Source organism: Lathamus discolor, chromosome Z (assembly GCF_037157495.1).
Source record: "Lathamus discolor isolate bLatDis1 chromosome Z, bLatDis1.hap1, whole genome shotgun sequence".
Lineage (NCBI taxonomy): Eukaryota > Metazoa > Chordata > Aves > Psittaciformes > Psittacidae > Lathamus > Lathamus discolor.
The window spans coordinates 38861879-38887181 of NC_088909.1; the positions used below are offsets into that span (position 1 = coordinate 38861879).

The window sequence follows — 25303 nt, forward strand, 5'->3', positions numbered from 1 at the left end:
CAAAATAGCATGATAGCATGTAGTAACATTAATCCAAATCCACTCACACTGAAATGCTTAATTTATTTCCTTTATAAATGTAAGTACATTTAAACTTTTACAACATATTTTAGTCCCCTTTGCCTTCAGATTTTTTCAAAACATTTTTTCTCTCATGCTTCAGGACCCTTTCTTGGCACCTTTTGGGCTGATCTGCTGCCAAATTTTGCAAAAAAAAACCCCACATACTGATGTTCTAATTTCTGAAGAGGGGGGTGAATTCTGCATAGTGAGATCTGGAAAGAAGAGTATCACTGATTTTTGCTTTCCCTGTTGTGGGAAAGCAATTACAGGAAAGCCATTGATGGAATATATTGACCTGAGAAATGAGCAATGACAGAACAGAGAAGCATGATGCATGGAAACACAGGGGACATAGAGGAATGGATCAAAACCAAAAGTAGCATTTAACTCTGATTCAGAGTATTGGAATGAAGGAAAGCAACTGACAGGAGAGGTCCTACTAAGCATGAGAGCTCTTACCAGCTTGAAGAAGTAAACGCACATGTGAAAAAGCACGTAGAAAGGAGAAGACAATAAGAGGATACCGTTATACAAAACTCTGAAAAGGTGACACAGGATGGAAAGATACAGATACATTTGCTCAACTCAAAAGTCTTCAGCTATCTGCCAGGGAAATCTCTCTCCTGTAAGATTTTCATGAGCTGACCTAACTATACTGGACCATGGGCTTTGAGAAGATCTCCTACAGACGGGGGTGTCAGGCCAGAAGAACAGCATTATTCAGCCTTCTGCCTCTGCAGTTGAAAGGGGACACAGGGCATGCAGTTCCAGAAAATCTGGCCATTCATGGACAAGCAGGGATTTATGTGGTGATCATCAGAAAAGATTAATTCTAGGGCAAATCTCAATGTCACTGGCTTATGTACTTCACACAATGAAATCCTAGGTGGCAAAACTTGGTAGAAATGAAGCCACCTTTGGACACAAGAGGACTCAAGAACAATTACTAGAACCTGTTGTACTAGTTATTCACGACTTCTCTGAGAGGATAAAGATATTTTTTCAGTCTTAAAGAAAACTATTACTTTCTTCGGCTACAAGGGAACTGGAGAGCTATCGCTTCTATTAAACATAACAAGCACAATGATGTTCAGAACACGTGTGTGAATATATCTTGTCTTTTAAGGAAAGAAGTGCTGTTTCCAAGCAAAAGATAGTTTAAAATAAAAACAAAAACCCTAATAAATGTAGCAAATGAGAGCTTCTAGCATCCCAAAGACAGAGCTCCTGAGATTTACCTCTATATATTAGGGGTGTAGAGTAATGGTTCTTGTATTGGATGGTTTATGGTTTGTAGATCTATGGGGACCCATCTCAACTGCATTCTTTAACAGCTGATATGACAGAAATGTCCATTACCCAAATAGACAGCACTCTCTATTGATCAGTGCTCCACTTAGCAATCCCATTTGTCATTCTTTTGTCTCTGCCCTCATCTGCACTGGATAAAGACAAGGAAATAATCAGGCTCTACAATAGTTGATCCACCTACAAGGCACAATGAGAAATTTAAAACACCTAAGGCACAGAACCCTTAGAATATCCACCTCATTTTTCCATACAACGGGCAGGAAGAACAGTCTTAGTAATAAAAAGGAGGTAAAGATAACGCTACAGTCACTGCAAACTCTACTTTTGTTGTGTCATGTTCCCTATGCAACTCTGTTATTAGATATTTCTGTTTCTTTCAACATATACTAGCAAAAAAAGCCAAAACCCCAACAAAATAACAGAGCTTCTACCTAATCAACCAGTGAATCACCCGGGGAGACGAAACTGCAATTAACTGTGTTTATGCACCTAGGCTGCAGTCATACAGTATTCCCATAAACATAGTATGTTTTTTTACGTAGTTCTCATACAAAAGATTAAATTAGCCATGAAAAAAGCAATACTGAAACATTTAATGTTCTCCCTCACAGTACACATAAGCACCCATGTCACGGAGACAGAAGTTTTTTCACTCGTTCACCGAATGCAGTAACAGAAATAATTAAACATCTTCCAGACCTGAACTGCATAGTCATTAGCCAACAGTCAATGATCTGAACCGCCAGTAGAGCTCGAACTGCACTTTGTCCAGGCTTTTCAACCCGTTTCCATTTGGAAAGGCTTCCATATCCAAATTTCCCCAGAGAAATGTTTTATGATGCTATAAAGACTGTCAACCAGAGGCAAGAGCTCCTCAGCACCTGAGCCACAGACAAAACTATCAAATAACACTTAATTGCTGGATGACACTGGGCGGCTGGGCTTGAATTCTGATCTCCAAATATTATCCATGCAACTGTCTGCAGAGATAAGACTGTTATGATAGCAGCAGATAAAGCCAATTAAAATGGGGAACAGTGAGCATGTCAAGACCTTGACTTTCACCTTAAATACAGTTTAATGCATGTAAGTGGCAAGATGTAATGTGTCTCTGCTACATCAAGAACACAGCCCTAGGACCTAACTCTTCTTCAGCATTGGAAGGACGCATACATATAGCTGAGGGAATAGCATTGTGTGGATGAAGAAAAACACTGCATATTCAGGACTAAACACAACAGCTGTTAATGACTTTAATAAAGACCACTGGATTGCAAATACTTATAACAATAGCACAGATAGGTTAATTGTAAATTTAGAATGATTATTTACAGCTTCAGCCAGCAGCATGAATATTCCAAGAGAATTACAGTGCACGTATTTTCTGTTGCCTTAGATCTGAGCAGCTTCTGCTTTCCAGTTCATATAGCTCACTAGCATCTCCATCATCAGGTAGAATGGAATCCTGACTTCATTGTTTTCTTTCTGATTCTTTCTCTTTTTTTAATACTTCATTGCTGTGATGTTATTTAACCATTCATGTTATTTATACCTTGTAAAGTGAATACTCCAAAAGACATTATGTAGACAATCTTCTACAATTTCAGATGAAGCTTGCTCACATTAGAAAAAAAGAATAAACACTTGCTCTCCCCCTTCATAACCAACCTTGACAATATTCAACCTAAACATCTAAAAATATCCCCTCCCCAAATTCAATATCCCCTGCCCCACCCCAATCTTTTTTCTGCAGCTAAAGATTTTGTTTTTTCAAGCCTACGTGGGCACATGTTTCATCCTTCATATTCTACCTGTTTCCCTCTTACCTTGTTACAGTAGTTCACTAAAAGAACAGAAAGTGGAAAAAAAAAAAAAAGAAAAAAAGAGCATGTTATAAACAGCCTTAAAAACACTAATTAATTTTTAAAACTAATTACATTGCTTTAAGATATTTTCTAAGATCCCAGCCATCTTACAATTTCTTTAGCCTTCAAGACTCACCAAGCCCTAACTTTCAATATACATATTCCCTCTGAGCCCACAGAAATCAAAACATAGACAAGAAATGAACAGAAGGTTAAAGGAACTACAACTCTATGCATGTCACATTTGAACTACAATCTTACACCTTCAGTCCATTTATAAACATGTGCTTTTCCTTCAGTACCTCCTTTTATCTTAATTAAAATAATAGCATGTGCCATGGTTTAGATACATATCTTTGAGTTTGTTTTGATCCTCTCTGGTCTGCTTCATTTGAATCAGTGAAGTAATTCTTCAATCAACACCCCTTTTCTCAAAAATATATTGCCAGCAGACAGGCTTAGTGGCCTATTTCAGATACTAACTTTATGATTCTAGTTTTGCTTATTTAACTACAAATATATGTCTAGTACCAGATGCATGCAGTGCAACCCTGAGAGCAACAAGCTATTTCAGATACGTACACTGCATCTCTTCATCATTCAAATCGTTGTTTTGCATCTTATTGAGATCAGTGGCTCGTTCTTCTTCACCTCTTCAGAGAGAATGAAATATACCTTTCAGAGAAAACAAGTTTCAGGAATGAAGATAGTTTCACTGCTAATGCTTTCAGATTGCTCTCTCCTGGGGGAAGGCATAACTCAGTTTGTCTCTACAGTTTTACTTGTCTATAACATAATTACAGTTTTTGCACCTTTTCTGTTTACATTCACTTTGAAGTTTTCTCTCTTCAGGCTTCTCCCCTCTCTGCCCTCTTCTCACTTGTTTTGATATGGCTTGCACATTTCCTGCTCTTACAATTAACAATGCACATATAGAAACAATAGCCACTGTCACAACATTTACAGCTTCAAAGCTCCCTCCAACTTGCAAGACACAATACACAGAGAGGACACTAATGAAAAGGCTGAATTTAAAATCCCATTTATCTTGAAAAGGTCATGCCACATTGAGATGTCCTTGGGAGATTGCTGGGAGACACTAGGCTCTTTGAATGTTGTCGTGATCATTTTCTCAGCAAGAGAACCATGCTTTACACGTCTGGACTGTTTAAGGGCACAACGCATGCTAATTTAATTTATGTTTTCAGGGGAGCTGAAGCTTTTCCAGAGAAAATGCAAGGGACTATAGTGTGCACGGCATGCACACAGGATTAAGCCTGTCTCAAGAGCTATGGCAGATCTGCAAGAGGCAGCAATGAATATCAGTTCAGTTTGCTGGGAGTGTTCTTAATTCACAATCATTGTCTTGCAAAGAAACTACTCCGATACACAAAAGGGATTTAAGAAAAATCCTCCTAGGCTTTACTAAGAACTTAGAAAGATTCAGACTATTTATACTCTAAACTCACACCAAGTACAGATATATTACTACAGGCAATAGCTATGCTACTGCTGTTTTGCTATTTAAATGGCTTTATGCCATGAGTGTTCAAAATAACTTAACAAAAAATAAAAAATAAAAAAATCTGTAGCTTTAGTTGTGTGTACAGTTAGAACAGGCACCAGCCACAGCTATTACATGGTGTTTCACACTAAATGACTCATTAGCTATCTTATGGCCATGACTATTTGTTCCAGACTATTTTAGGAAGGCTAGGAAATTCTGAGACAGATGGCCTGACAGACTAAGATGAACAACAGAAACAAGGGAATTTCAAAGAACAAAAAAAATCTGGCCACTTCTGATACTATCAAATATTGCCTACGTGAAATACAATTCCTACGCATGTGTCTACAAGCAGAACTACAATTACATGCTATCAATCAATGAACTACTCTTTTCAATTACAACTCCTGAATTCACAAGAGTGTGAATTCAGCTGCTGTAAGCATATAAGGATAATAGATCCTTTCAAGCCACACCTTCAAACAGAAGGCTTATTTGAGAGATTCAGGATCTTCTTGAAGTTTCATTAATTTGCTATTATTACCTTCCTAAGTTGGAAGAAAACAATTTTATATGTCCCAGTTCAAGGATAAGTCTGAGGACTATTCTCTCAGGCTTTCATTACACAAATCTCAATACAATATTGGGCATGTGAAGACTGGCGCAAATGATGTCCAGTAACAAGAACTACAAGTTAATGTGATTTCAACATACTCAAAATTTTTAAACTTTTGTTAACAACCCTCATTGTCCTCCACTATTTTGTCAATATTTTCACAGGCTGTGGCCTTAACTAGATATTAATCAGAGTCCAAAGGCCCTGGACTACAGCTCACCACTGGAAGGATGAAAGAAGAAGGAAGAAACACCATAAGAGACTATTCTATATAAGAATTCTTCCATTTTCTTACTAATTTTCTTCTGAAAGAGCAGTTTTGTCTATGTTTTTGTTTTATGACTGGAAGAGACTTGTGGGAAACAACAACAAAAGGCATTAGGAGGTAAGTAAAAAACATTCTGACAAAATAATGTCATAGTACTGATGAAGATAACTGAATGTAAAATACTCTCTTTTATGTAGTCCTTCAGGCACATCAAGAGTTTGCTGTGAGGAGGACCAGGAGTCTCCACATCCAAAAAAGAGGGAAAAAAAAGAAGATACAGTTCCAGGACTGTGTCAGGTGAAGACAGGAATGCTAAACTCAAACGTATGTAAAAGGCCTACATCATGTGGGCAGATATAAAAAGACTTATCTAGTGACAGCAACCAGCCCTGATGTGTACATGACCAAGGAAACAGAATCCAAGCCTGTGTCCTTTCAATTGCAGGCAGTGCTGCTCAAAACCACTTGACATATTAATGCAGTAAGACTCAGAAACCCAGTGCAGCACCTTAGAAAATTCATAAGATATCAACTTCTCAAATTCATGTCATTAATGGATTTTTTGATCCAATTCAAGTATGTGCCATTTCCCCCTAAGAAGGGCAAGATAGGATTCTTTACTGCCAATGTTCACGACTGAAAATATGAATTCAAATTGTCTTCCCTGCTCCCTTCCCTCTTTCTCCTTCACTCAGATCCCACAAACATGAAGGCTTGTGAGTTTTTTCATGTAAGAAACTTCAGCAGAACTCATCTGGAAAATCAACTTAGTCAAGATCACACATAAATTTGGAGGGCCTGAGGCTTAAGATAATTAGAAGGGACAGTAATGGGCAAATTTAATTCTTCGTTGGCATACCTCATGGAAAAAAACAAACAAGCAAAAAGAAAAAGAAAAAATAAAGTAAGCCGGCATCTGAAAGTTTCTTCTCAGGTGAGGTCCAAAACGGAAATAGCTGGGACTTTGAAGAGCAGAATTAGTATGCACTGGCAAAAGTGTCTCTTCAACACAGATGTTCTCTGTCTCTCACTTTCTTAAGAACAAAAGTAACTTGCACATTTAAAAATTGAAGGCAAAAAAAAAAAAAAACAAAACCACAACTGCTCCTACTCTTGAGTTTCTTACAAACAGCATCAGCAACTCTGTAATTTCTTTTAATACGTCCACTTTCTATTAAAGAAAATAGTAAAAAAATTACAGTGTTATTCTGCACCTTATCTTTGCATCTAAATGGTGGTAGGGAGAGGGAAGAATAAGATTTTAAACAGCTATGTTAAAGAGTTAATTTGGAACACGGTTTTCAGGTATAGTAATTGCTATGGATTCTGCCTATCTTTCCAAATTTAGGACCATAAACCTTTGAGCATATCTTCTCAGTAATTCAAGACCCAAAACAACAAGCTAAGTAACATGGGCAATAGATCTGCTTCTGTAATGGTAGGTCAGCTACCATCATGCAGATGGGAACATGACATCTGGGATTTCTGTTCATGTTTTATTAATTTTTTCCTTATTATTACTACAGTCCTGGTACCAGGACTGAACAATAACATACAGAACTAACTACTGCAACCGAAAGATACGTCAGATCTTTCAGCAAAAACATTTACATTGAAAGTAATGGAGACACTGGAGGCAACATCTATGAAGATAAATTTAGCATTTCCCATTTGCAAAGCCCAATTTTTCATTTCTTTCTTAGTTCTCTCAACATTCCACAACTGGAAAATTTCTGTTGGGTATTTTAAACAGGAAAAAAGACTCACAGAGGACAGTACAGATGAGAAGGCAGAAGAAATGACAGCAGACTTTGTGTCCATTAGAAAATACTTCCCTATAGATCCTGTCATGGAGATTCCCAACTCCCACCACTACCCTGCTGTCAGAAAATATCAAAGTCCATCAGCAAATCCTTCCTTGCACAGTGCTACTATGCAAAAGATAACAACCTGCTGCTGTTACCATTTATTCAGTCAGCTGAAACAGCAGAGAACTATGGAGTGAATTACAATTTCCAGGGTTCCCAGTGATCCCCAACAGTTTGATTTGTTATGAAGAAAAAAAAAAAAAAAAGGGAAAAAAAGAAAAAAGATGCACTGGCACACTCCAGAAGACTGTTAAAAACATCTGTCAGATTGCAATGTCAAGCTTTTGAAAACTAGGAAATGCTGAAAAGTTGGCATTCTACTTTGGTTTTATTTTGCACCTCCTATGATGCAGTCTGTAACTATTTGACTATAGTACTGTTTGTTCTATGGGACCACTGCCTCATTCAGTCAGAGTGAGAAAACTCCATTCAAGGAACAGTTAATTTTTGCCAGTAGAAAACATTGTAATTAACAGAACTGAGGGATTTTTTCCCCTGTTTAAAAAAAAAGTTTTGCAATAAAAAATGTCAGAAGTTTCTCATTGTCTCTTACTCCAGTATTTACTTAGGTTGCAAGTGTTGACAAAACTTTCATTTTAACACTTCTGTCAGCTGAAGAGTATTACTGACTGCACTGTACAGAGATGGAGCTGAGGTAAAATAAGGTTAATGCCAAGAGTGACCAACAATTCAGCCTCCCCCTCCCAATTTTGAGTGGTTCAGTGTGTTTAGCACTTTGTCACTCATGTTCAAAACATAGTTCCCATTGACTACAACTGCACCTGTTCAGCACTTTTTTTAGATCAGATCCCATAGCTTCAACTCAAATCAACCAGAAAATGAGGAACATGCTGTTAGTAATCATCTGTGAAAAGTCTAGGTTAAGCCATTTGCCTAAGACCACACAAGAACTCTTAAAAAAGTTTACTTCACTCAATAAATCGTATTCTTCCTGTGGCCAGCTCATTCTGAGCACTAGGTAAGAATTAGGCCCTGGGAATAAAGTAGCTTATTAGCATATAATAAACTGTATTTTCCACCCAAGAAGATGCCAATGTTACTAATTCTACTACGTAAAGAAAATCAGTAACATAATAAACCACTCAACAACAGAATTTCTAACTGAAGCAGCATTTTGACTTTGAAAGAGGACCCAAGTACACTTCAGATAACCCCAAGCATTTGGCTATGACTGTTAATCTTTCGTGAGAAGACTTTACATAGTAAGGTGAAGAAGAACAGTAAAAAAGACACAGGATATCTAAGACATATAGGAAGAAACACACAGAGAGAATATAGTTAGATGACTAACTAACGAAAAGTAGGAAGCAGAAAGGAAAAACCCAGCAACAGCAAGAACACATACCGACATTCATATGGCTCTTCACACATGTAAACTACTTTTAAAAATTAATTAATCCTCAAAACTCCATATTCCCATCTGATGCAGTTAAGTATTATATATCTCCATTTTACAAGAGAAAACTAGGGTACAGAGATTAAAAGCTGTATTTCCAAAGTGTCCATTAATTCTGTGCATCAGCCTGAAGTGCCCAACTTGAGACACTGAAAAAGAGGACATAAGATATTCTGAGGATCCTCAGCTCCTGAGAAAGCCAGCACTATTAATGAAAAAGGCATCCAAGAAAAATATGTGAAGTTTGATACTGTGATAAAAACATAAACTCATTAGAAATTAGAAACTTTTAAGAGATTGCTATTGAGACACACAAGTCAGACAGAGCTGGGCCTGATACTAATTTAAAATTGAATGCAAGACATTGAATTTAATATTCATTCATTAAAGGAAAAGCAGCTAGCACTGAAAGAAACCTCTGAATGAAGCCTCTGTGTTAGGCAACTGAAACAATTTAAGGAACAGAAGAAGAGGTGAATGGAGAAATGGGGAGCGCTAAGTCATAGCCAGTCAGCACAGTTTAGCCAATGCAGATTGAATCTGGTATTTGTTGAGTTACAAAGGCAGGTAAGGAATAAAACCACAGTGCTTCTACATACAAGAGGCCCTTCTACCTCCAAAGACTGTAGCAATAAGCAGTACACAGCTCCTGAAATCCAGCATCCCTGGCAGCCTCTTGGGCCTTCACTGCTGGTCAGACCACAAATGAGCTTCCTCCTCTGCAACATGTAGTACCAAACCACATCCACCCCTCTCACCGTGTGAAAAAGTCTGCTCCTCACAGACTTTTGCAGAACTCCAAGTTTTAAAGTAAGCACAAGAAGTGCTTGGAAAAAAAGCAAGTACTGGATTTCTGTGAACTTCAAAAGTAGTCCTTTCTAACCTTCTAAAAACTAGAGTACATGTACAGACAGCATAAACAAACCTTTTGAAGAACCCTGTTTTCCTGTGGACAGACACAATTCTTAAAAGTCACACCTAAAAAGTGATAACCTCCTTTTAATTTTAAAACTGTGGCTTCACACAAGCCTGCCTATGATATTTACTACTTGCAATGAATGTGCTTCAATACAGTGGTAACGCTGGAGGACAGGATCTGGTTCAAGACCATCTTCAAAATCTGAACGTGCACAAGTCCATGGGACCTGATGAAATCCATCTGCGGGTCCTGAAGGAGCTGGCGAATGAAGTTGCTAAGCCACTGGCCATCGTATTTGAAAAATCATGGCAGTCAGGTGAAGTTCTCGAGGACTGGAAAAAGGGAAATATAACCCCCATTTTCAAGAAGGGGAAAATGGAAGACCCGGGGAATTACAGACCAGTCAGTCTCACCTCTGTGCCTCACAAAATCTTGGAGCACATTATCCTGGACAGCATGCTAAGGCACATGAAAAACAACAAGGTGCTTGCTGGCAGCCAGCATGGCTTCACTAAGGGGAAATCCTGCCTGACCAATTTGGTGGCCTTCTATGATGGGGCTACAGAATTGATGGATAAGGGTAAAGCAGTTGATGTCATTTACCTGGACTTGTGCAAAGCGTTTGACACTGTCCCACACGACATCCTTCTCTCTAAATTGGAGAGATATCAATTTCATGGATGGACCACTCGGTGGATAAAGAACTGGCTGGATGCTCGCACACAAAAAGTTGTGGTCAATGGCTCGACGTCTGGCTGGAGACCAGTAACGAGTGGTGTCCCTCAGGGATTGGTATTGGGACTGGTCTTGTTTAACATCTGTGTCGGTGACATGGACAGTGCGATTGAGTGTGCTCTCAGCAAGTTTAACAATGACACCAAGCTGTGTGGTTCGGTTGATATGCTGCAGGGAAGGGATGCCATCCAGACGGATCTCAACACGCTTGTGAGATGGGCTGATACCAACCTTACGAAGTTCAAGCATGACAAGTACAAGGTCCTACACCTGGGTTGGAGCAATCTCAGGCACAGCTACAGACTGGGCAAAGAAGAGATTCAGAGCAGCCCTGCGGAGAAGGACCTGGGGGTGCTGGTCGATGAGAAAATCAACATGAGCCAGCAGTGTGTGCTTGCAGCCCAGAAAGCCAACTGTATCCTGGGCTGCATCAAAAGGAGTGTGACCAACAGGTCGAAGGAGGTGATCCTGCCCCTCTACTCTGCTCTTGTGAGACCTCACCTGGAGTATTGTGTGCAGTTCTGGTGTCCTCAACATAAAAAGGACATGGAACTGTTGGAACAAGTCCAGAGGAGAGCCACGAGGATGATCAGGGGACTGGAGAACCTCCCATATGAAGATAGGCTGAGAAAGTTGGGGCTGTTCAGCCTGGAGAAGAGAAGGCTGCGTGGAGACCTCATAGCAGCCTTCCAGTATCTGAAAGGGGCCTATAGGGATGCTGGGGAGGGACTCTTCATCAGGGACTGTAGTGACAGGACAAGGGGTAATGGGTTAAAACCTAAACAGGAGAAGTTTAGATAGGACATAAGGAGGAAGTTCTTTCCTGTTAGGGTAGTGAGGCACTGCAATGGGCTGCCCAGGGAGGTTGTGAATGCTCCATCCCTGGCAGTGATCAAGGCCAGGCTGGACAAAGCCTTGGCTGGGATGGTTTAGTGTGAGGTGTCCCTGCCCATGGCAGGGGGGTTGGAACTAGATGATCTTGAGGTCCTTTCCAACCCTAACTATTCTATGATTGTAACATATGTAGCTGACAGCATGCAGCAACCCCAAGCTAAACGCCAGGCTTGGAACATATGTTCTTCTCTGTCACCCAAACCCTTTATTCACTTGCCAGTAAATGAGGAAATAAAAACTATGCACTGAACCACTCATGTTTCTTAATGCATCTAAACTGCAACTTTCGCAAACATTACCTGTCTGTCAAGACATCAGGCCTGGACATGCCAAATGGTGTACGCATTTCATGATCTCAGCTGCTAGCCATATATATTTATTGCATCAGCTGCTGTATCAAAACCCTCATGTTTGTGCATATTCAGTAGAACATGAAACATTACTGGTATCAAAGAGCTTAACCAGATCATTCTCCTTTTTTTTTTTTTTTTTGCATAAATGAAGAAAACCATTATGAAGCAAAAACCTAGTGCTGTAGAAAACATTTAGACCTACCTTTACTAAACACAAATACAACTGTGTATGGGATTTCCAATTTCTACTATAAAAATATCCACCTTTTTCTAAGCACATTTCTTACACCAGTCTTGTTTGTAGAGCACTGAACACAACATGCTCCCCCATCCACCATTCTGGCCAGGACATTTCACAGTAACCCCTGTTCCGCCCCCCCCCCCCAATACATTTACAAAGGTTATAAAGAACTTCATTTCTGCCCTCAGCTCTAAATAAAAGAGAATGTCTGCTTCCAAACTTTTCCATTTCTTTTAAGAAGGGCAGGTATTTTTTCACAGCAATTCTTACTGAGTGCTGCATCATTCCAAAGGCTGTTGTTAATTACTTAAGGCTGGGATCAAAAACCAGTGGTTTGAAACCCACATGTAGCTCTTTAGCAGCATGTGTTTAGCTCTTCAATCCTCTGGCACCAGCCCACAATTTTCAACTGCATACAGGCACAAAAGGAGGGTTTTTTTGGCAAGAAATGTCCTTAATGGCCATGTATCAACACAGCTCCAGCAGTTCTTTTCTGTCTGCTGAGAGGAAATCAAACTTTTGAAAGTCAATTTTGACAAGTAACAGGCTATCTCTCTCTTCCCATCAACTTCACTGAAACATTGATATGCATGCAAGAGAAACAACAATTAAAGTAAATCATCATAGCAACAGCTTGAGAAAACAGCAAGCAATGCTTCCTAAAGAGTTATAATTCTGCATTTTGCATGCTAGGGATTTTGGTTTATTTTCTCTAAAAAAAAGAACAGCAATACTAAATGTTGCCTTCCCTGATGGCATTATAGACTGGTTTGCAGCAGAGACAGTCCAGTACAGGCTCAGTCTTTGCCTTCTTTTTGTCTTGTACTGAAGAGTCAAAGAAAAACAAACTTGCACACACACATACATGAATGAGGTTTTTCTTTACTCCTGTAACTTACTGGAGGACAGTTAATGACTAAAAATAAGAGGAGGATGGAGGAGCCAGAACAAGACAGATATGGTTTGTAAAGGCTGTCCTCCAACAGTGGTACTGTTGTTCAGTTCCTCCTTGTGATCAATTTGGTTGTCTCCAGAACATCTGCTCACAAACTGACAAATGATGAATCCCATCTCAGAATCCATAAGCAGAAAAACAGCAGCCTGATAAACAGCTAACACAAGAAATATATGCACCTTTCATTAGGAAGACAAATCACTTATTCTCACTAAGTGCTTCCAACAGAACACTAATTCTGTATTTATTTGCAGAGCATATGTACAGTGTCCAAAGCAGTGCACTAAAAAAGATCTCTGGCAGCCAACTGGTTTGATTATATTACTCTTCACCAGTGTAACAACAGCTTTGAAACAATAGTAATAAAAGAGACTCTATAGATAGAAAGCTCTCTTAGCAACATTTTGTGGGGCTTAATTTTTTTGCTCTTGCTTTGGAGGTTGTGTCTGAGGGGAATATTATGTTGAACATTTTTCTCCAAGAAATATCCATGAAATATCAAGGTTACCCAACAAGAGCTTTAATGCACTTCCCCTTCAACACAGCAGTTATTTTTATTGATAACTCCATGAATTTATTGAAATAAAAGGATTGAGAGAAAGGGTTATCTTTGTTTTAGATCCAGTAATGTGATTTGCTTGACACCAGGGGACATTAGGTAAATTGTAATGCTCTTTCAAGCCAAAGAATGGTCTTTTTTAAAGCTAGGATGTTGATGAATTGTTATTTGCCAAGGCCTAAGCAAGCACAGAACACTCTCTCTATTCCTCCTTCTATGGTCTCAGGAATGATGGATGGAAAAATGAGGCAGGAAAAGAAATGGAGACAAGCCTGAGCTGACAAGCTAGCAGATATAAGCACGGTTGTTGCAATCAGACTGTGAGAAAAAGCTACTCTTTTTATTATTCCTCTAGTCTTTTCCCTTATTGCAAACATAGAGATGGGAAATGCTGCATTACATTTCTCTGAAAATTTTAACACATTAAAAATAACACAAATGGTCATCCCACATACCCTGAGACACAAAAGGACTCTTTTAATAAAGGCAGCTTCACATAAACCCTGACTTACAACCTATGACCTGCTTGTAATGCCACCAAAGATGCTGGTGTACACACAAATTTAATAGTTTGTAAGTACAAAGTGGTATTTACCTCTCCTAGAGTAGCTGGTTGAGTTATATCCTACCCTCCAGTGCCTATGCCATACATATTCAGCACTATAATATTATTTACTCACATAATGTGGATAACAGAAAGCAATTGCCAGATATGCAAGTTTTCATGAATTTAACAGGAATATCTAGTAAGATCCAATTAGCTGTTTCCCAGGGAATGGATTGCAATGTCCATTAAACATATATACCACTCTAACACAGATTCAAATAGACAGGCTTAGAGATGTCTTCAGGATGCCATTCAAGAGCAACTAGCCAAACTCAAGAAGCGGGCCCATGTGAAGCCCATGAGGTTCAGCAAGGCCAAGTTCAGGGTCCTGCTCCTGGACTGGGGCAACTCCTGGTAGCAATAAAGGCTGAGTGATGAAGAGATTGAGAGCAGGTCTGAGGAGAAGGGCTTGGGAGTACTGTTGGATGAAACATTGGGCATGAGCCACCAGCGTGAGTTCACAGCCCAGAAACCAACCATGTCCTGGGCTGCATCAAAAGAAGCGTGGCCAGTAGGTCAAGGTGATTCTACCCCTCTACTCTGCTCTCGTGAGACTCTCCTGCATTGTTGTGTCCAGCTCTGGGCCCCCCCAACACAAGAGGGATGTGGACCTGCTGGAGCAAGTCCAGAGGAAGCTACAATGATACTCCACGGGCCGGAGCACCTCTGCTATGGAGACAGGCTGAAAGTTGGGCTTGTTCAGCCTGCACAAGAGAAGGCTCCAGGAAGACCTCATAACAGCTTTCCAATACATAAAGCGAGCCTACAAGAAATCTGGAGAAGGTATGCAGTGACAGGACAAGGGGGAAGGGTTTTAAACTGAAAGAGGATAGGGTTAGATTAGATATTAGGAAGAAGTTCTTTATTGCGAAGATGTTGAAACACTGGCATAGGTCACCCAGAGAAGCTGTGGCATCCACATCCCTGGAAATACTCAAGGCCAGGTTGGATGGGGATTTGAGCAAGCTGTCTAATGGATGTTATTCTTGCTTGTTGCAGGGGGATTGGACCTAGATAACCTTTAAAGTCTATTCCAACCCAAACTATTCTATGATTCCATCATAAGGGAGACATCATTGTTTGGCAGTCTGCTGATGCTACATAACTGACAGGCAATCTCTGGGGGAGCAAAGATCTGCCTTGATTCAGTGTCTCTGTCTCACAGAGGAAAAAACGCTGCTAGCACATCTTGGTTCATGCCATAAAGGCAAGTTTGTTCTGTGTTTAGAAGTGCCTTCCATGGTGTGCTCTCTCAAAAAGATGCACCCATCATGGAGGAGCAGGAGATGCCCATTTTGTGTCACCAAAGTAAAGAACTGCACTTCTTTTTGTGTTTTCACTGAAGTAACACAGTAATAGTGTGACCTCCAGGGCAAAATCATGAGTCTTGCCTCCAGTGTTAGCGAAGTTTTCAGAGGGAGCAGGAAAGTCCCAAAGGTAAGCTCAGAGCTGGAGAAGTGCAAGCTGCTTTAGCTGCCACCAAGGCAGTCCTGTGATATTTAATTACAGCCTTTAGCTTCCTTCATTCAGCAATAATTTCATTCAGTGCAATCTAAGCATATCCAGCCAAAATTTTCCTCGACAGTGAGACAAATCCACTTTGTTTCTAAGAGGTGGAACTTATGGAACAAGAACACAGTTAATGGGGTGCAGGAGGACTCAGAGGCAGAGTAAACCCTTGGTATCTGATCTCAGTGCACTCCTGGTTGCTGCTAACCAAATTAAATATGGCAAAAAATACACTACTGATCTGTATTAAATTCCACCAGTCATTTCAGTCTTATTCCTACTGGCAAGAAACTGAATGCATAGCACAGAAAGAAACCAATCAGCCAGACACAGAAAAAAAAAAAAAAACAACAAAAAACCAATGATCAAGCAGTGGTGCTAATCAGTGTATTTATAAGACAATTTTGACAAGCAACAGAAAGCAGAGCAAACCTAGAGGCTGAGATTCCTTTACTGGCTGAGTAAGTTCTCCTTCCTGCAGCCTGACCTGCACAGAGGGCCTGGGATGACATCCTGCAGCAGCAACTGCAGATCATGGAATGGAGTGAGTGAGTGAGTGAGTGAGGGAGTGAGTGAGTGAGTGAGTGAGTGAGTGAGTGAGTGAGTGAGTGAGTGAGTGAGTGAGTGATGCAGCATGCTGTAGCAGAGTGCACTTCACAAACAAGGCAGAAAGCCACCACACATACAAGCAAGGCATCATTTCCACAGCTATTAATCCTGCATTATATTATCTAATCTACTCCATGTGCCTATAATTACTGATTTCTTCTTTCAGAGGTTCTTCTTTGGCAAAAGGACTTAACATGCTCAGGAATGGTATAAGCACATTCTTCCCATAAAGGTATTAACAAATATTTTTCTTTAGCTTTGACATTTATTAAAGCATGGGACTATGGGAAAATTAGAATTCATGGCTCCTCTAACAGCTCCGAAGTGATACAGAACTGCTTAGCAGCAACACAAAGTTACTTCAAGAAGTTGTTCAAGCACAGTGACAAAACACATAAGGTCTCTTATCACTGACATACCTTAATAACTATAGGAAGTAAGTTCTTCCATGCAGACAGGTACCAATTCACAGGAGCCTCTGTTACCTTTGGAATAGTCCTAGGTGTTGCTAATAGTCTTCTGCAAAGAAGTCAAGGCATGAATAAACCAATCTTCAAATTCCCTCATGTAAATAAGTGCTTTAAAGGCCAGACAGGAAAGCTGTGCAGTGAGTTGAACCTTTTGTTTCAGTATTTCAGATAAACATAGTCTGCGGATAAGAGGTAGAATTCAAGAATGTCTCGTGCAAGTTCATCTAAACCCACCAAACCTACATCTGAAGGACTCTAGAAACATGCCAGCTGCTAACTTCTACCAAACTTGGCTGTACACACAATCTACATAGGAACGCAAGACATAAACCAGTTTTTTCAGTTGTGGCAGAAGTCAGAGCTGCAAGTTGGGCATACAGTTCTGTATAGCTGAGTCCCAAAATCCTAACTAAGACGTGCAGTTTAGATGGCAAAGCAATTAGACGTAAATTAGATGTAAGAAGATATCTCAGCACACAAGGAAACTATGAAATTCTTCACAGTGTACTTTCCCTGTGTATTTTAGCATAGATGAGAGCCAACCACATAGTTCAGTGCTCTTCCATAGCAATCTGAACATGACTTGCTGAATGAAGTTAATTCAAAGTCATTAAAGCAGATGTCTGTAGTGCTGAATAGTTACAGAACTCTCCAACTGCAACTGGAATTTCCATTACACACATTATGCTTTTCTAAGATGGCATTTTTACTTAAGTTTTTCTTCCCACCCCAACATCCTGCCTATTCTTAGTCCTCAAAAAAATGTTCTCAGGTTTGTTTTAGCTTTTCTCTGGCAGGAAGTTAATACAGATTTTCCTGAAGAGAATTTCTAGCACACAAATAATTTTATCAGCATTTTTTAGATTGCTGTGAAGAGAAAAAGGACTTCTACAGAACAACTCAACAATAAAAAGGTTTGAGAGTTTTAAGAGTCCCATCTTAAAGTGTTCTTTCTTTTCTAAAACAGGGAAGTTCAAGTTTTGGTTTTTTAAGATAGATTTAAAGAATCGCTCTTTATTTCAGCAAACAACAAAAGAACAGAGAAGTAATCTGGGCTCTGGCTGTGCATAAAATACAAATAAAAAGCAAAGCAGACATTTTTTTGCCTTCCTCTTATTTTGCCCCATTTGTTACCACATTTCATTACGGTGGGACTCTGTTCCTCTGATCACTGTGCCACAAAGGCGTCTGAAGTCATTACTCACTCTGTTAATCACTAATATGGATGAGGAAGAAGGGCCTGAACCTTTTTACATTACAGTCTCATATTGCTCAGGGGGAAATAAATGATTCAAATGTTGAAAGATGGTGACACATACAATGTCCTCCTTATAAACTTAAAAGGTAAAGCTGTCACTTGTTTCTAAACCTTGGCTACCCTTTCAGGTTACATTATCTGTGGTCCATTATCCTTCTGTAGCACTCATTACTAATTATTTCCATTGTCTTCCAAAGCCTGTAGATAGGAGAAAATATTTCAACAGAATTCTTAGTGTCAAATTTAAGTACTGTGGTTTCCCTCAGTTTAACACCATTGCTCATGCAAATCAGAGGAGTAAAACTTGACCCTAAGAAACCATTTCAGTCAGAAGTATAGAATGTATTTATTTTCAACATGTTCTAACAATGCAAATAGCTTCCTCCTCTTTGGCTTCTACATAAATAAGCTGAAGGAAAACGCTGGAATGGTAAAAACACTGAGGTAAAAATTAACTGCATCTCTGCTCCATACACTTAACAGCATAGCTCTTTCTTGCTTCTGATATGTTCCACTGAAAATAAATCCCCATGTAGGGGATTGCGTCCCCACGCAAGACACAGCTAGGAGCCATGTGCACTACCTTTCAGAATAAACACAGCAAACTGATCTATGAAACTACAGCTTAAACCACACTGCTCACACATGCAGAGCCTAAGGTTCCTGCCAGACAATACTGCCATCACTTTTCTCTACAACTAACAGGAACTCTAACTGTTACCAGCAATGTTTTCCTCTTTTCATTGTGTAGCCAAAAGTTGCTCCTTCAGTATAAATCAATAGCATACTTGGGATAGGAAAGTCTTTAGGAAACCATTATGGGATTTTGACACTGTGTTGTCACCATGTGGCACATCTTTTACAAAAGGGTAGGACAGCAGGTTGTGCAGTGTGATTGCAAGACCATAATGCTAGAGATTTAGTTTGTATATCCAGACAGAGGAAACACGTCCCTTTACTGGCTTTAAAAAGGTAAATGCTTGATTTAATAAATTTCCTGCCAAGAAAGCAGACTCCATTCTCAAAGGTTTAACACTGCACCCACTAGGTGGCTGGGTGTCTCAGAGCAATGTCAGCAAGCTACAAAGACTTTAACATCTGCGGATTTCCCCACTTTGAACCAGCCCAATTAAGCTGTTTCTATACTTAGCAGTCTAAGTACATGACAGATGAGTTTGGCAAGCCTCTGTTCCAGCTCTCCATTGCAAACGCATACAAAATCCTGTAAATTCAGAGGTTAAGAAACCACCTACGGGTAAATACACATTTTAAATTAAAATTAATAAAACTGTCTTTCCTGTCTCTACTGTAAAGCATACAGCAGCTCTACTTAAGTTACACAGGCCCAAACCTTCTCCAATACAGGCAGTCGTGTTCATTTCACAGAAACCACTCCTATGAGGTCAGTCATACACGCACTTACAGATTTGGATGATTAGGCTAAAATGACTAAATGTGAAGGAAACTGTCAAAACAATAATTAAAAACTCAAGTGCATAAACGTTGCATGCAACTGAATATAAAGTCAAAAGGAAACCCTTACACTGTCAAGGAAAACTGATTTTATAAACAGCAATAATAGCTACACTAATATAATACTTTCTAATTTCAGAACATCAAAGTAACAACAAATCATAGTGAACAGAAATTGCATCTATATATGGCAAGTATTTGCTCCCAAGTCTATTTAATGGAAAGGTTACAGAGTCTCATTTTTTAACCAGCTTTTCTGGGTACATAAATTAAAGGTGATTATGGCTTTTACATCTGTATTCAAATTATGCACAGATGCTAATACCCTTTTGTCCCTGCCCTCACAAATAATGAAATAATTAATAAATAATGCATTCATTATGTTTGCAGTGCTGTATTCAGTCAGACCTATGTAAAGACAGTGACAAAACTCAGAAGTAAATGTGTGCTGTTTCTACATCCATGAAACTTGGTTTTAAGTGTTATATCCTTGGTAATACTTTGTGTCCTAACAATGATTCATCAAATAAAGATCAAAATGGATTTTACTTACAAAAAATAACAACGCTCCTTATGTACTCAAATATCATTGCACTGATGCAGTATTTTAGCACTGCTCTCTGTGCCACATTTGTTATGAGACATGGCTCCTGGCTGTCCTACCAGTCAGGCTATCACCAGCATCCAAGACTGGGAACACGACAGAATTTGCGCTCCCTCTGTTGGCTACCTTGCTCTTTGGTAGGAAAAACATGAACCATTTCACATAAAAAAGAAAAAAATCTTTACTGGGAGGGACTGTTATTTTAATTTTTTTGATAGGATGTGAAAAATTATTTCCTATGCAGCAAAGAATTAATTTGGAAAGAAAGCAAACACACAAGCAATTAAATGTCCTAAGCAATTACCTGCTTTCAGAGTTTTCTGTCTGTAATTAACCAGTGACATATTACTAAAATCATCAGGCTTAGGCATCAGAACAAGTATTTAGATGTGAAAGTACTGGCATTTCAAAGCACAAAAAAACCCACCATCAAAACCTGTACAGCTGCTTGCAAATACCAAGGTTTAGCCACAGAATCAGGTCTGGAAAAATACTGAGCTATATATGCATACTCATAGTATGTCATACCAAGAAACCTAAATCAAAGTTTCAAATTAAGATAGTAGGAAATGTCCTTTAAAAAGGCTTTAAAACAGTTCCTGCTTCATAAAAATGAATGCTAACACCTATTTGGTTCAGTAACATAAATTAAGCAATTACACTGCCTTAGTAATTACCAAGTCTCAAAGTGGTGGTACTGGTCATAATACTGCCTTCACTTTCTAGATAGGTAATTAACTTGCATGATGTCAACAGTTCAGACTTCCTTACTCGGTAACACCATCAAATGACTGTATCGCAAGCACACCAAATCTTCGCAGTTGTGTTTTTAAACTCAGTGGAACACTGTTCAGCAGTAAGACTTCTCCATGTTGCTGTATTAAAGCAGGTCTGTATTATAGGGACTTGTACAATATATGAGATGACTACTTGATTCTCTCCTGTTGCTCATTATTCAAGTATTTTTTCTGCCAGTGCTGTATTATTAATAGATTTGTACTGTAATTCAATTCATAATGTAAGAAAAATCTTTTTAAAAAATATTAAATGCAAGGAACTTCAGCCTCAGTATCAGGAATATAAGGAATTTAAAGTAAATTTTATGTAGCATCTTTCAGATTTTTTTGTATCTCAGAGTACTTCACAATAATTGGTTAGTGGCTAGAACCAATCTGAATACATTTTATCAAAAGCTGGTCTATTTATCTTGCCAGTTTCAAAATGTATCTTGAGGTAAGTTATACATATATGTGTGCATTTCAGTTTAAATCATTCTGGATTTTTCTATTTTGAAGTCACAAATCTAAATAAATTTCTTTTCTGAAAAATAATGGGCTTTCCAGATGTATCAGCAACTATCTTTGCTGTTTATGTCTGAGTTATAATGCTACTGACATTTTCTCTCAGTAATTCCACTCATTATACTGCAGAGATCACAATGGAAGCTTCCCTCTTCAGCAAGGCAGAAAACTATTTTAAAAAAAATTCTTTTCAATAATTTATTTCCCCTGCTTTGAGGCAAAATATTCTTTCTACTCTTTACGTTAACTCAATGTACATGCTGATGAAATCCTTGAGAGACAGTCAGTCTGCATTTAGTCACAGATGGATCAGCAGCACCACAGATTATTACTAGGTTTTGGACTATGGAGTTGAAGAATTCACCTTGTATGTGTTTTCTGAAAAGGACAGATGGCACTGGAACCATGTTTCTACCTTTATTTTTAAATATGCTTTAATGAGTGATTGTATAGGAAAATAACTAGCCATATTTGGTTCCATAAATCTTTGGAAACAATCACATTGAGTCTCTTTATTAAAACTCTATCGTGCAGAACACACACAGAGCTACATTTGACCTTCTTATATCATATAAATCCTTTTTTTCTTTTTTTTTTCCCATTTTGAGAATAATCTTACTACATTATTTCATTTCTTTAATAATAGAACAGAGTTGCAGAGGAGTAATTCACTGGATAAAACCATGGCTTCCCAGATTCAAAATTACTGTCATACATGGTACTTGCATGCTAAGTTTCTACATATTTGATGGACTACTGCCTTAGTTGGCTATTTCTTTGAGATCTTTTTTATCTTTGTAGATAAGGCCTACTTAGCATGGGTGGACAGCTAGATAGTTTTAAGTTTTCCTTCCATATCTGTTGTCAAAATTGCTCAGTATTAATGCTGTACTTGTGTTTCTTCAAGAAACATGCAAATGCAAAACTGATAGCTGAAAAGTCAGTAGAAACAAGAGGTAGGTAGTTATAGGCTATTTGTCATCAGTTTTGTTTTCTTGGGAGTTTTTTTGTTGGGTTTTTTTTTTGGGGGGGGGGTTGTTTGTTTGTTTGTTTTTCTTTTGTTGTGGTTGTCTTAGCCTTCTGCTATCATTCCCCAAAATCTTTTCCTGTGAGACTGTTGTCCACTCCTTGCCATCTGCCTGGATTCCACTACGGTACCTAAGTGCCAAGGGTAGAATGCTTTTCTAAAAGAAGTTACACAGAAGAAGCAGCTTTGTATTGCTCTGGAGGTATATGCTCTGCCAGAGTAATGTGTACTGCAAGGTCTGCCTTAGATGACTCTCATTTTGGTATGTAAAATGTGAGCGGATATGAGGATTTTACCTTTACAATCCAAGGCATGTGCCCCACAGAGCATGAAACGATGGAGCTATCGTTTTCTAAGTTCTGCTGGATACAGAGGAATATTTATATAGGAATAATCAGGAGAGAATATGATGATTTTTGTTTTCTTCTTTCCTTAAAAAAACAAAAGGGAAAGGTGAGTGAATATGTTAATCTGATTAGTGTCAATGTGACCTTGCAGTGTATGCTCACAGCCCAGAAATCCTACCGTATGTTGGCCTGGGTCAAAAGGATCGTAGCCAGCAGGTAGAGGGAGGGGATTCTCCCCATCTACTCCACTCTTGTGAGACACTACCCCCCCCCCCTCCCCCGCAGCCCTGCATGCCACTCTGAGGCCTCCAACACAAGGACATGCAATGTGCAGCTGCTCGAATGACTCAAGAGAAGGCCACAAAGATGACTGGGGGTACTGGAGCACCTTTGCTCTGGAGACAGGCTGAGAGAGCTGGGCTTGCTCAGCCTGGAGAAAAGAAGGCTCTGGGGAGACCTTATAACAGTCTTCCAGTGCCTTAAAGGGGGCTGACAGAAATCCAGAGAGGGACTTTTTACAAAGGCCTGTAGTGACAAGACAAATGGAATGGCTTTAAACTTCAGTGGATTTAGACAGAGGGTAGATTTAAATTAGGTATTAGGAAGAATATAGTAGTCAGCTCATATAAGCCCCTATAATACAGACCTGCTTTAATACAGCAGCATGGAGAAGTCTTACTGCTGAACATTCTACTGAGTTTACAAATACACCTGTGAAGATCTCTACTACACCTCAGGATCTAGGTTACCTACAAGAAGCAAAAATATTTTTGTAAAGGCTAGAATCATTGACAGTTAACCAAAATATAATATATAAATAACTATAACCGCACAAATGCAAGTAGCTGTAGAAGGGCATTTCAGTTTTAATGACACTAAAAAACCCCACAAGCTCAGCAATAAATCACTCTTCAGGCTGTAAAAAATTACTATCCCCTGACAACCATGCACTGATTACACAGCTTATACCTTTTTCCTAGCCATACTTAAGAAGAAAAAAAAAACACCAAAAAAACAACCAAAACCAAAAAAACAAACTAAACCAAAACCCCACAGCCCTCCCAAAACAAAACAGAACAAAACAAAAAAACACTTTAAACAAACCTTTCAGTGTAAGGGACCCAAATTCTGAAAATTAGACAAAGGGGTTTTGAAATAATAAGCGTTCTTCTTTTCCTTCCTTTGAGACCTCACTGGACTTTTTCAGGATCTATTTATACCTTTACTACAGAGATCACTTGACTCATGTTATAGGTTCACAAGGCCTTTGAACTGGCATAGGTCCATTCTGCTGCAGAGATGTTTCTGCTGATACAAAGGAAGAGGTAATGAGATGACAGGGGAAAAGAAGATAGCCTTTTGCAGTAACAACACCCCTTTACAGTGAATGTTTTTTACTACAGGACTTTACCACATACTCTGCTGGACTACACCGAATTCTTGAAAATATACTGCATGAACTATTTAGTAAGTGACAATCGACTTCCAGATTCTTCTTTTCACAGGTATCCAAAATGTCCAGACACTAGATCATGTTCTGATAAGCCAACATTTCTGACCTGTCAAGGATTCCTTCACATAACTATAAAAGGAATAGGTGATAGTTTCCAAATTTATTAGTTTATTTGTTTATTATTGTTATTTATTGTTAGGAGACAGGAATTGCAGTTTGTCAGTGACCAATGTAGTATTTTGTGCTTTTAGAGCATTATCAGGGTTTACATGTAGTTTTCTGAATATTATCGTTTCTCAACAAGAAGTGATAAGGAGACTAATAAGAGAGTGCAATAATATGAATGATCCAAAATCACTTATGAATAGAAAGCAAGCATCAGCTGTCAACAACCCTGAAGACATATGCAGTGCAGAACTTGTTCTGGTAAGCAAGGAGTAACTAATAGTAGCTATTATCATACTGCTAACACCATCTCAGTGATAAAATCATCCTTTTCCAACTTCTACTCATATATTCCTCCTTAAAATGATACTACATTTGAATCTGGGTACAGATTCTGTACCTGAAAAGGTGGCAGTTAAAGCTAACCTGATTTCAGAAATCTATGTCTCAGTTAGTTCTGGAGTACCTGCAAGACATGCTTTTCTCATATTTTCAGCATTTCATAAAATAGTGTTACTCACTTTGTTATACAGGATTTTTCACAAGCTGTTTTCAGACAGAGGTCTAAAAGAGGATACATAGGCAAGTTTCTGAATAACATCTGTTAGTAATGAACCACTAAGACTCTGCAATCCTGCTATTTCCTCCTTTTCACAACCTCCTAAAGGGTGCTTCTTGAATATCAAGTTATGAATATGGTAGGGATAGTGAGTAATATGAGCCAGACATTTGTTTAACAGTGCTAACCCCAAGCCACTAGTGCTTGCGCAAGCTGTTAAGCTCTGTCATTATATCACAGCTTCCCAGAGGCCAAATGCAGAAGGGTCATCTCTTTGACAAACTGTATATCCTTTACTTCATGTTTTACTCTCTGGGGTTAGCTGTTATGTGACCTTCAGCATGACTTGA

At 38.9% G+C, this 25303-nt stretch overlaps 1 protein-coding gene and 2 long non-coding RNA genes across 4 annotated transcripts in view; all 3 read right to left on the reverse strand.

Moving 5' to 3' along the window:
• Positions 1-25303, reverse strand: part of EFNA5 (ephrin A5) — a 227370-nt gene that overhangs the window by 124155 nt on the left and 77912 nt on the right. The window lies entirely within an intron of this gene.
• LOC136005335 (uncharacterized) lies at positions 2673-3857 on the reverse strand. The gene is made up of 3 exons (XR_010608761.1): positions 3822-3857; positions 3201-3217; positions 2673-2891 (listed from the first exon to the last, which is right to left on the reverse strand). It is a non-coding gene; the product is annotated as an uncharacterized LOC136005335 (long non-coding RNA).
• On the reverse strand, positions 3855-23495 carry LOC136005334 (uncharacterized). Its single transcript, XR_010608760.1, has 3 exons — positions 23423-23495; positions 22726-22860; positions 3855-3914 (listed from the first exon to the last, which is right to left on the reverse strand). It is a non-coding gene; the product is annotated as an uncharacterized LOC136005334 (long non-coding RNA).